At 42.2% G+C, this 13,280-nt stretch overlaps 1 pseudogene; it reads right to left on the bottom strand.

Annotated features, from left to right (window-relative positions):
* Positions 1-11,288: 11,288 nt before the first annotated feature.
* On the bottom strand, positions 11,289-13,001 carry LOC119512788 (annotated as a pseudogene).
* Positions 13,002-13,280: the final 279 nt, after the last annotated feature.

Below are 13,280 nucleotides of genomic sequence, written 5' to 3'. Positions count from 1 at the left end.
GACCCCCAGAGCCCCAGATGGACTCCCAGCACAGTGCTCTCTATCAGGTTAGTCTTTCCTGCTTTGTTCTCTTCCATTCATTGGGTTTCTAAGGTATTTCTGTATCCCCAGCACCTGGCAGAGGGCTTCTAGCAGGGTAGGTGCTTGGAAAATATTTGTTGATTGAAAGTTTACATAACACAGTTGATTTTTGCTATTTGTGGTAACTACATTCTACAAAGTCACTGGGAACACTGAATTAGTAAATACTGACTTATTGGTCTCAGGGGAAATTTGGGGTTAGGTTCCTGGAAGGCTCTGGTCACAATATTTTCATAGACCAATAAATACATAACCTTGTTTGATGTGTGTTTATATTTAAGGACATCTTATTTAATGAGTATTGTTGACTCATTAACACTGAACTCATGGCCCACAGCCCTCTAACTCATGCCTGCACAAAGCTCATCTAATGCACATATTTCTCCATGAGGTACATTGAGGTTTTCCTGGGATTACGAACTCTGGGCAATTCTTTAGCACTAGGCTTGTGGGCCATTTTACAGCAAAATTGCAAACAAAAAACTAGAAAAATGTGAAAACATGGCACTAAATATATAGCAGAAAGACACTTGTTGATACTTCTTTACAGCTTGTGAGCCGAAACAAGAAGGCAGCACATCGCATTATTCTACCTTGGCTGGGAATGCTCATGTTGGGTGACTTAAATTTTCCACGTATTCACAAATGACCATGACAGCACCATAAGTATTGATGTTGGGATTATAAATAAATCTTAGCTAGTAGGTGAATTCACAATTAGAGAACCTGCAAAGAATAAGGATCAACCTATTTGAGGTTAGAATGGAGAACATGCTCTCTAACCTTGTTTTCAGAAAAAGACACAAGTAAGGAATGTATGAAGGTCAGTATATTTATAGCTTTGGACTCAGCAAATGTTCCAAAAATAGGTCTTAAAAGTTTTGCTCATAATAGTCCCCTGACTACAATTTCCTTTATTTACTGCTCTCCTTCAGGTTTAAGCTCAGGTGGGCTTAGCCTAGAGGGAATTAATTCTATGAGACTTCTTCTCTTTTTATATTTTAAATAAATTTATTCAGCTATCCTTTGGGAGCCCATCAGAAATCCAGGATGCCTGTATTAGATCTTTAAAAAACAGGATGTGAATATTTTTCAAATGCAAACAAATGCAAATAAATGGGCTTAAGCTCTAAGGATTTTAACATAGCTGAAAATCCAGGCTCAGGAGACTGTGGTTTCTACACCTGGGAGGGTTCTCTCACACCTGCCTCTGCTGACAGAGACTACTGGCAAGTACATTTGCTTTGGATCTGCCTTCTGGTCCATTAAAAAATCATCTCAGAATAAGTGGAAAAGGATAAAAGTTATCTCAGCTTCCCATTACAAAATATAAATGTTTGCCTTAGAATCACAGAATTCCAAGTTGCAAAGCTGTTCTTTTATAGATGACAAACCTGGAGTTCTGTGGAGTCAACTTGACTGAGGCCAACAGACCCCTGATGGCCAAGCAGGGATGAAACAAGGGGCTCTTTGCTCTTCACCCACAACTCTCTCCAGATCTTGGGAGAATAATCCCTCTGGCTCCTCTGGAGCCATGACCCCCTCCCCATCCTGTTCTGACTGCTCTATTGGGAGATACACTTTGCATCATTCCATCTGAAGCCCTGTTGGGATGACTTTAGGCAGCTGGGGCTGTGGGAAGGAGCCCAGTGGGGTCTGGTGCAGAAAGCTGAGCTGTACCCAGAGCCCTGAATTGGACCCACAGTCCCAGGCTCTGTTTGGCATCAAAAAGACCCCCAGCAGCACCCAGAGGAGCAGCCCTGTCCCCTCATCTCTTCCAAGACACCATCTGTATACCAAGGGAGCAGCTGCTCCTGAACCATTTCCCAGACTGCAAGGTGGAGAAGGACTCAGCCAATTCAGCAAATATTCATCCATGACCATGGTCTGTTGGGTCCTGCCCTGTGATCTGGGGAGAGGGAGGTATGATTCCTGCCCTTAGGAACTCATCACCTGTGGGGGGAAGAGAGATGAGTAAACAGTGAACTACTACATAAGATGTTGGGTCTTTTCCATAATGAAAAACATATGACAGGAGTCAGAGGGAGGGAGGCTGGGACCATTCACAGAGATGAGGTCTGAGAGGTGGCTGAAAGCATGCGTGAGACTAGGGAGAGAGATCTAAAGGAGGTTGCTGATTGTGAGCAGGTGAGAGCAAAGGCAAGGAGCCTGGATCAGCACAGTGACAAAAAGAAAGTATCTTCCCAATTGCAGTGATCTTAGCACTAAATCCTTAGGATCAGGATCTGCAATGTCTAATTCCTGGAATCAATTAAAGGAGAGCAAACACTGCTTTGCTTCAGTTGCAGGACTCATGATACCTGGCAAGAATGTTTGTTCTAACATGCACTGTGGCGTTCTAACCCGAGGAGAGCTGGTAAGAACCTGAGCAACACAGAGACAAGGCCCGTGTGCTTTCACAGGCCACAGGGGGAGCAGCTCTTGATACTTACCCTGCTCTGTATCCTTCAGCCTGGCTCCAGTCTGTCTCTCCATGTCCTCCTTCATTTCCTGCTGTCCTAAATGGACATCTGGTCCATCCTGAGACTCTAGAAAAGGAGGAAGTGGGCCCAGAACTTTGGGGATATTGACTTAGAGGAGACCCATGGGCACCGTGAATGGGGCTTTGAAGCAGGTTTGCCTGCTGTCCCCTTGGGAAAGCACAAACACCCGCTGCAGAGTTCATGGGCTCTGCCATCAAACTGGGGCAGGGAGCATCTTTCAGAGGCTGCTGGGCATGAGAAGGTCCCTGGAACACCCTAGGTATAGACCCTTTATGTGATGAGCAAGAAAACTGAAGTGAGAAGTGGTAAAGAGACTTGGAGAAGAATCCCATTCCTCAGAATGCAGTCATATCATAAAGGTCATGGGAAATTAAAGCACAGAGCAAGAAAACATCAAACTTTACCCAAGCCCTGCAATCCTGGAAACCAGCTCACTGCAGAGACCCACTGCCCTCCCCCATATGACTTATATAAGACTCAGGGAAGCCCCCAGTTTACCAGGACAAGGCCAGATGCGGACCCTCCACATTCCCATCCTTTGCCTCATAAATGATTAGCTGAAATGCTTATCCCACTGATCAATCAGAATAAAATGCTTGCTAACTAGATTTGGTGAAGCTTCTCTCCTTCCTCCTGGCCCCTGAGCTTTAGCCCACCCTCAGCCTGTACCAGCAGGCAGCCTCTCTCTAAGGGCTCCTTGCAGAGAGCAGGCTGCTTTGGCATAAAGCAGTCTCTGATCTAAAAACCAATCACACTGCCCTTTCATCACACTTCCGCAGATTGGATTCTTTTTAGGCTCATTTTCTCTTCTCTATAGAAGAAAAACCCTTTGGTCTAACCATTGAGACACTTGCAGACCTTTTGCAATAGTCTGTTTCCTTCCCCTGCAATAACCCTTTCAAATAAAGACTCTCCTTATTAAGTCTGGATTAGTTTTTTATTTGACAACCAGAAAGGTAAGAATTCTAGATGCTAGGGAGGACAGGCATTGGCATCCTCTGACCATTTATAATAATCTCTGTAGGCTTGAGATGCAGGAAGAAATCCCCAGGCTTTGAAAGTGCTGCTCCACATGGGCAGAATGCTATCCCACACTCACTTGCCTCCCTTCTGGTTAATCAGACCCTAATTCAAATGACACTTCCACAGGGAAGCCTTCCTGGAATACCTAAGTCAGCTTGCCCAACTATTATTATCACAGCACCAATCCCTTCTCCCTCAGAATGCTTCTTACAATTGCAGTTTTCTCCTGATTACTGAATTAAGCTTTGTCTCCCCCATTAGACTAAGAGCCCCAGGGGACTTGAACCATATCTGTTTTGGCTCACCTTTGGGCCCCCAGTGACAGCTATCTTTCCTGGCACCTGGTATGTTGAATTAATGAACACAGGAATGAATAAATGAGATTGCTTGAGAATTGGTGATTGACAAGTGGCTTAATTTTTCAATAACTACTGGGAGGAAGGAGGAAAAAAAAGAGGTCAAAAGCAAACAGACAAAAATATGGCTTAGGTGTGAGGCACTGCCTGAGATGGAGACCACGTCTTCACTGTGGCCTTAATCTACAATTGAGAAAGTGTCCGAGACATCAGCTAATACTTGCTGAGCTGTGGTGATATATCAGCTTCATCCTAGCTATTGGAGGCTCAAAGACAGCTGTCTTTTATGGAATTTCTAGTGTAGCCATGAATCTGTAGTCCTGGGGTAAGATAAAGGGTGGGATTGATCCAGTAGTGATACTATACTGGGTAATTTCAGCAGTAGGACACTAGTGTGAGAAACTTGGAGTTCTTGGTGTTTAAAAAACTGAGATGACCAATCATGGAGGTTCAGAATGGTGAGAGAATAATCCTTTTACAATCATCTGAAGAGGCAGATGTACTGTCACCCAGGGTTTAGTTCAGATGTTAGATTAATGGTGCCACACACACCAAGAGGTTACAAGGTTTACTACTCACATAATTCAGTCTTTGGGGAGAGTGGGGTGGGCCTTTCAAGCAGGTCTGAAATGGCTGGAGAGAGCAAGAAAAAGAGACAAGGCTGGGTTTTTATTGTGGCTAGGGGTGAGCCAGGGTGAGAGTTTCAGGTTGTGGACCATGGATTAAGAGGTTTGAATCTCCCACCAGTACTGAGGAGGAAATGCCCAGGCTTTCTTATTGGCTTGTCCAGATATGGGTATAAGGGGAAGAAGGAGGAGCAAGGCTTAAAAAGTGCCATCAGTGAAAGATCGAAAAATGTTGTCAGACTAATTGCAAAACTAAGGTCAGTTAAAAGAAAGAGAGAGTGAGTGAGAGCAAGAGAGGGAGGGAGGACAGGAGGGAGGAAAAGAGGAAAGGAAGAAAGAAGGAAGGGAGGAAGTGAGTGTAGGAGGAAGGAGACTCTCTGGGAGCAAATGGAGGGAAGAAAGAGCCTGTGGTGGTCTCTATGAATTTACATAACAGTTGTGGAAGATGTGTGGGCACTAGTGTGCTAAAAAGAGACCTAGTTCACATACCATACAATTTACCTATTTAAAACATAAAATTCAATGACTTTTAAGTATGTTCACAGATGGGGGCAACCATCACCACTGTCAGTTTAAAACATTTTCATCACCTTAAGAAGAAATGCCATGTTCTTTAGCTATCATCCATCTACCCTCATAGTCTTCCCCTAGTCCTGAGCTACCACTACCAAATTTTCTGTTTCTATACATTTCCTTATTTTGGACTTTCATATGACTGGCTTTTTCACTTAGCATATTTCCAAGGTTCATCTGTGCTGAAGCACAAACCAGAACATCATTTATTTTTATAGCTGAATAACACCCTATTGTATATATATCCCACATTTTCTTTATCCATTCATTTATTGAGGGGTATTTGGGTTTCCTACTTCAGACTATTATGAAAAATGCTGCTATACACATTTGTATACAAATTTTTGCATGGATATATATTGTCATTTCTATTGGGTATATACTGGGAGTGGAATTGCTGGGTCATAGGGTAACTCTATGTTCAATTGCTTAAGGAACTGCCAGGCTGTTTTCCAAAGTGGCTGGATAACTTTACATTCTTGCCAGCAGTATCTGAGGGTTCTCATCAACACTTGTTATCCAACTTTCAGACTCTAGCCATTTGGCAGGGTGTGAAATTGTATCTCATGATTTTAAATTACATTCTCTTGATGACTAATGATGTTGTGCATCTTTTCATGTACGTAGTGGGCATCTGTGTAGGTTCTTTAAAGAAATATCTATTCAGATCATCTGCCCATTTTTAAAATGGACTTTACTTTTTAGAGCAATTTTAGGTTTACAGAAGAATTGCACAAAAAGTTCAGAGTTCCTATAACCCCTTCCACCCTGCCCTACCCAACAGTTTTCCCAGTTATTAAAACCTTGCATTTGTGTAACTGAAGACCATAGTTTACTATATGGCTCACTCTTTCTGTGGGTTTGGACAAATGTGTAACATCATTACACAATCATACATTTTCACTACCCTATAAATGCCCTGTGTGGCCCCTGTTCACTCCTCTCCTCCTACTCCTGAACCTCTGGCAACCACCTCTCTTTTCACTGTCTCTATAGTTTTGACTTTCCCAGAATGTCACTTAGTTGGAGTCATGCTGTCTGTAGAGTTTTCAGACTGGCTCCTTTACCTTAGCAGTGTGCATTTAAGGTTTCTCCATGTCTTCTTGTCACTTGATAGCATATTTATTTAATTTTTTTTATTTCTGCTGAATAGTATTTCATTTTGTGGATGTACTACAGCTTATTTAACTATTCTCCTAATGAAGGACACCTTGGTTGCTTCCAGTTTTTGACAATTACTTAGAAGAGTGATTACTGGATCGGCTGGTAAGCCCATGTTTAACTTTGTAAGAAATTGCCAAACTGTCTTCCAACATGGCTGTACCATTTTGCCTTCCCATCAGCAATGAATGAGAATTTTTGTTATTCCACATACTGAACAGCATTCATGGTTGTTAGTGTTTTGTATTTTCACCGTTCAATAAGTGTGCACTGGCATCACATGGTTTTCTTTTTTTAATTGAATTTTATTAAGAAATATTCACATACCATACAATCAGCCATGCTGTACAATCAGCTGTCCACAGTACCATCTTATAGTTGTGCATTCATCACCACAATCTATACTTTTTATTTTGAAATAAATTCAAAGTTATAGGAACAGTTGCAAAAACAATACAAACCCCATACACAGAACCCCAGCATATCCTTATCCCCCTCCCCTGATACCCCAATCCAACTTTAACATGCTGTCACACCGCTATTTCTTCCCATCCCTCCCTCCCTATCATCCATCATCTATTGCTCTGTCTTCTGAACATATGAGAGCTAGCTGCACACATCCTTGAACAAACACTATAATTCACAAATAAAATTCCCATGAACAAGAACATTCTTTTATGCAATCCCATTAAACGCAGGTAAGAAGTACAAGAGATTCAACATTGATACAAAGCTTACATTCTGTTTCCTTTTTTCTCTTATGTCTCTACTATGTCCCTTTGAAACTCCTGTCCTCCATCCTCAGATCCCATCCAGGATCATCCTTGGCATTTAATTGTCATTATCTATTTATACTGTCTTTATTTTTCAATTGTGGAAACATACATACAGCCTAAATCTTCTCATTCCACCCCCTCCCTAGCAATCCATTAGTGGGATTAATCACCTTTAGAATATTGTAATGCTATCTCTTTCCCACCATCCATTACTGGAAATTTCCCTTCACCTCAAACAGCAACCCTACACTCATTTCTTAACTCCCCATTGCCCCTTCCCCCATTTCTCTTAACCCATACTCTACTTCTAATCTCTATGGTCATATTCTTCTGATAATTTCTTTGTGTTTACTGTGGGGCTTAAAATTAACCTCTTAGATCCATAACAATCTTGTTTTTCTTTGATACCAACTTAACTTCAATAGGACACATAAACTATTTTCCTATACTCCATTTCCCCACCTTTATATAGTTCTTGTCAAAAATTACATATTTTATATTGAGTTCAAAACCACTGATTTGTCATTAGAGTTTGTGTATTTTATATCATGTAAGAAGTAAATAGTGGAGTTACAGTTCAAAAATTCTTGACTTCTATTTGTATTCCATTGTGATCGGAGAATGTGCTTTGAATATATTCAATTTTTTTTTAGTTTATTGAGGCTTGTTTTATGTCCCAGCATATGGTCCATTCTGGAGAAAGATCCGTGATCACTAGAGAAAAATGAGTGTCCTGGTGAATTGGGGTGTAAGGTTCTATATATGTGTGTTAAAATTCTCTATATCTCTTTCTCCATTCTTTGTTTCTTCATCAGTAGGTCTCCCTTTAGTATCTGAAGTAGAGCAGGTCTTTTATTGGCAAAGTCTCTCAGCATTTGTTTGTGAAAAATTTAAGCTCTCCCTCAAATTTGAAGGAGAGTTTTGCTGGATAAAGTATTTTTGGTTGGAAATTTTTCTCTCTCAGAACTTTAAATATATCATGCCACTGCCTTCTCACCTCCATTATGGCCACTGAGTAATCACAACTTAGTCTTATATTGTTCTCTTTGTATGTGGTGAATTGCTTTTCTCTTGCTGCTTTCAGAACTTGCTCCTTCTCTTCAGTATTTGACAGTCTGATCAGAATATGTCCCGGAGTGGGTTTATTTGGATTTATTCTATTTGGAGTTCACTGGGCATTTATGCTTTCTATATTTATATTGTGTGGAAGGTTTGGGAAGTTTTCCCCAACAATTTCTTTGAATACTCTTTCTAGACCTTTACCCTTCTCTTCCCCTTCTGGGACACCAGTGAGTCTTAAGTTTGGATGTTTTATTTTATCTATCATATCCCTGAGATCCATTTTGATTTTTTCAATGTTTTTCTCCATTCTTTCTTTTGTTCTTTCATTTTCTGTTCTGCGGACTTCTAGGACACTGAGTCATTGTTCAACTTCCTCTAATCTTGTATTATGAGTATCCAGAGTCTTTTTAATTTGGCCAACAGTTTCTTTTATTTCCATAAGATTTTCTTTTTTTTTATTTACTTCTTGCAATGTCTTCTTTGTGCTCTTCTAAGGTCTTCTTTATGTCCCTTATATCCTGTGCCATGGTCTTCTTCATGTCCTCTATATCCTTTGCCATGTTTTCATTCCTCAATTGTAGTTCTTTGATTAATTGTTCCAAGTACTGTGTCTCTTCTGATATTTTGATTTGGGTGTTTGGGATTGGGTTCTCCATATCGTCTGGTTTTATCATATACTTTAAGATTTTCTGTTGTTTTTGGCCTCTTAGCATTTGCTTTGCTTGATAGAGTTCTTTCAAGTTGTAAAAAAAAACAATCTAATTTTTCAGAAATACAAGTTGGTGGTGTACACTTTCTCTAACTAACCAGTAGATGGCGTCTGTGAGTCACCTATACCCCTCAAGTCAGTTGTCCTCAACTTTGTTGTTGTGGTATGTGGGGAAATGATTCTTGTGGGGTTCAGTTGGTGAACTCAGTTTGGGTGTGTTGCTGGAGCCATTTGCCCTGAATGCAGGGCATGTGTCCGGGTGGCTAGGGAGGCAGGGCAGCTTTAATATTCAAACCCCCCAGGTGTTCCCAGAGATTCAAGGCCACTGCAAGAGTTTAAGCCTTCATTTTAGTTCTGCCCCAGACCCTCTCTCTCGCTAACCCACAAACCACCAGCATTGATGTAGCATCCCTGGGTTTTCTGAGTGGGCCCCCCTTCTCAGCTGTGATCTTCCAGGACCTCTGCTGAGGGAATGCTGTGCTACATCACCAGTGTGTGCCATCCCTCAAGGGAAGCCCCGGGCCACCAGGCCATGCAGGGGCACTCCCAGCCTGATGCAAAGATGTCTGAATGGGGCATCTCAACCCCTCCCCCCTCCTCACACAGTTCCTCCTTCCCAGCTCTGGGACAACTGGTGCAGCTCTGGGCTGTGGGCATGTCCCTGGGCAGGAGTGTCTCCAGCCCACCAGGGAGCCACCTGCAAGCAGCGGGGTTTCTTTCTCCTTCCAGCTCTACCCTCCACTCCCCTGGCCCTGAGGGAATCTGCAGTGGGCTATCCTCCATGCCAGACACTGAGAGGCCGGCTCAGCCTGCTCCTGCCATGCTTCCCTGTGTGGTTCCCACCATTGCAACTGCAGCCGCTCCTGGATTTTCCCTTTTTTTAAAAAAAAAATACCAGTCCATCTCCAAATGCCAACCCCCGGCTTCCCCACACCACAGCATGGCTGTGGGTCTTTCAGCTGGCTTACTCATTTCAGAATGCAGACTCCCAGTTTCACCAAGTGTACAGCCCCTGTGGTTCTAGCAGACCTTGTCCAGCTGGTGCATCACTGAATCTTGTATTCTGGGTCACCTTCTGGTTTTTATCTAGTATTTTTCATAGAGGTGTTTTTTTGCCCTGTCTCACCTAGCTGCCATCTTAGGTTCTCCGCAATCTATTTTTGAACACTTTCCTTACACCAGAAAGAATCAGAATAAGAATAAAAAAAACAGATCACCCCCCATCCCACCTTATTTTTCATTTAGGTTTTGTCTCAATTGTTCTACTCATCCATCCATACACTGGATAAAGGGAGTGCTATCCACAAGGTTTTCATAATTACACTGTCACCCATTGTAAGCTACATTGTTATACAATCATCTTCAGGAGTCAAGGCTACTAGGTTGGAGTTTGGTAGTTTCAGGTATTTACTTCTAGCTATTCCAATATATTAAAACCTAAAAATTGTTATCTATATATGCATAAGAATGTCCACCAGAGTGACCTCTCAACTCCATTTGAAATCTCTCAGCCACTGAAGCTTTATTTTGTTTCATTTCGTATCCCTCTTTTGGTCAAGGAGATGGTTGCAATTCCACAGTGCCAGGTCCAGATCCATCCCCAAGAGTCATATCCTGCATTGCTAGGAAGATTTACACCCCTGGGAGTCAGATCCCACATGGGGGAAGGACAGCAAGGTCACCTGCCAAGTTGGCTTAAGAGGGCCACATCTGAGCAATAGAGACACTCAGGGAGACTCTTAGGCACAATTATATGCAAGTTTAGCCTCTCCTTTGCAATTACAAGCTTCATAAGAGCAAGTACCATGATTGAGGGCTTGGCACACCAAACCACCAGTCCCAATGTTTGTGACAACATCAACACCAGTCCAGGTGAGGAAGTCCAGCACTTATGCACCTTCCCCCAGCTCCTTGGGGTGGGGGTGGGGGGAGGCTGTAAATATATTTTTTATTCTCTGCCCAAATTACTTTCGGATGTGTCACTATTTCCCTCTAATCTATACTAACCTACTGTATCTCACTTCCTATTGAAAGTTCCATGTAATTGTGGTGTTTGAGCAAACTGACTGTAGAGTTATACTGTTTAGAAAATATAGATCCTGCACCAAATAGATGTCTCTTCCCTTGTTTTAAAATGCATTCACTTTAGACCCTTACCCTTTGGCCTGGTTTGCCCTAGTGTCAACCAGATCTGAATGTAGATTTATTTTTAAAGCACATAGAAATCTATTAGAAGCTCTAAATAAATTACTTTCCCACCAGCTGTCTTCCTGTCTACATAAAGAGCAGAATTTATTTTCCACTTTTCATTCACTTTTCAAAATCATCCTCTTTTCCACACATCCACATAAGCAATCTTTGAACACTACATGGACTTTCCATAATGAGTGGCCCATTGAACATATGGATCCTTGGTCTTATTCAGGCTTGATAAAATACATAATTTTTGCAATCATAATAATCATAATCATAATATTGACTGAATTCCCCTTGTCATGGATGGGGGAGTAGGTAAGGTGGTCACAAACAAGAAGGTGAGATGTATGATCAGTTGAAGAGGACTGTTGGTTTCCCTGTGGACAGTCTTCACCAGAGTCCCCTCTTCAATTGTCAGGATAAGGGAAATTGTTGACAAGATTTGCTTGATAACTCTGTATCAGTTGTAAAGAGGGTTTATGAGTTACTTGTCTTGCTTAGTTACCATAGCATCCTCCTGGAGACGGATGTGCTCTCTCTTCTCCTTCAGGTGTGTCACTGTGGCATGGGTGGTCTCCTCTCCAGAGGACCTCAGTTCAGGGCCTGCAGCTTCTGACTTCCTGTTCTCTTTTGGGACTGTGGGTTGTTCACAGTGCAGGTTTCTCGATGGACATTTGGGAGCACTCCCTTGTTCTTATGACAGCTTCAGCTTTAGTTCATTGAGCTGTTTAAAGCCTTTAGCCAAATCACTCATCCATTTCAGGATTCAGGACTAGAAATCTTGTCCCCTTAGGAAGGCTGGTACTTCTTTTCTTGTTCTAGCTTTTCTTCAAATTTCCAGATGTTCCTCTTGAGGCTCTGGAGGTGCTTGGTGAGTTGGGTAATGGGCTGTGGCTCCCTGCTGTCTCCGCAGCTGTACCATGAAGTTCCAGCATCATAAACTGCTGGGTGCCGTGTTAACTGGCTTATTCAGGGTTGTTCCCATTTGCTAATGCTGCCATTAAGCAAAATACCAGAAATGGATTGGCTTTTATAAAGGGAGTTTATTTGGTTAAAAAGTAACAGTCTTAAGGTCACAAAGTATCCAAGCTAAGGGAGTACCTTCGCTGAAGGATGGCCAGTGGCATCCGGAAACATGGCTGGCTTCTGCTCCAAAATTCCAGTCTCAAAATGGCTTTCTCCCAGGACATTCCTCTCTAGGCTGCAGTTTCTCAAAAATGCCACTCTTAGTTGCTATTGGGGCATTTGCCCTCTCTTACCTTCTCTGGAGCAAGAGTCTGCTTTCAAATGGTGTCTCCAAAATGTCTCCATAAGCTGCAGCTCCTCTCTCAGTTCCTGCGTATTCTTCAAAGTGTCCCTCTTGGCTGTAGTAAACATCCGGGCCTGTGCAGCTCCTTTTAAAGTAGCCCAGTGATCCAATAAAGACCCACCCTGAATGGGTAAGGCCACACCTCCATGGAAATAATTAACAATCTAATAATCACCCACAACTGATTGAGACACATCTCCATGGAAACAATCAAAAGGTTCCAACCCAGTTAACACTAATAACGTCCACCCTCACAAGATTGCATCCAAGATTATGGCTCTTTCTGGGGGACATAATACATCCAAACTGGCACAAAGGTCTAAGCTGAGCCTCTGATTATGGCTGAAGATGGAACACCATGGCAACAGCAGTGGATTGTGGCCAACAGTGATGTGGTAAAGCAGCCTGCTGGTCTGCACAGTCTAGAGGTCTTCTGGTCCATTGTTGGCTTCATTCTGCCAGTCTTTGGTCCAGTGAAGTAAAATAAGCACACAAGTCCCTTGTCACCAGCTTCATAGTGAAATGAAGACTCAAAGTTGAGATACCTCCCTTAGATTTTGAAGATGAAATTTGTGAAGTGATTTGAAACCCTGTATGTGCCCATCATAACCCTTCTTACACGCATCATGCTAATGAGTTGCCCTATGATCAAGCATTCCCACTACTCAGTATATACCCAGAGAACTGAAAGCAAGGACTCAGAGATACACACACTGATGTTCACAGTAGCATTATTCACAATTGCCAAAAGATGGAAACAATCCAAGTGTCCATCAACTGATGAATGCTTAAATCAAAATGTGTTATATACATATAATGGAATATTACTCAGCACTGAGAATGGATGAAGTCCTGAAGCACATGGCAACATGGAAGTACCTTGACAGCATTATGTTCAGTGAGA

Source organism: Choloepus didactylus, chromosome 17, assembly GCF_015220235.1.
Source record: "Choloepus didactylus isolate mChoDid1 chromosome 17, mChoDid1.pri, whole genome shotgun sequence".
Lineage (NCBI taxonomy): Eukaryota > Metazoa > Chordata > Mammalia > Pilosa > Megalonychidae > Choloepus > Choloepus didactylus.
This window is presented reverse-complemented; position numbering and strand designations above follow the sequence as displayed.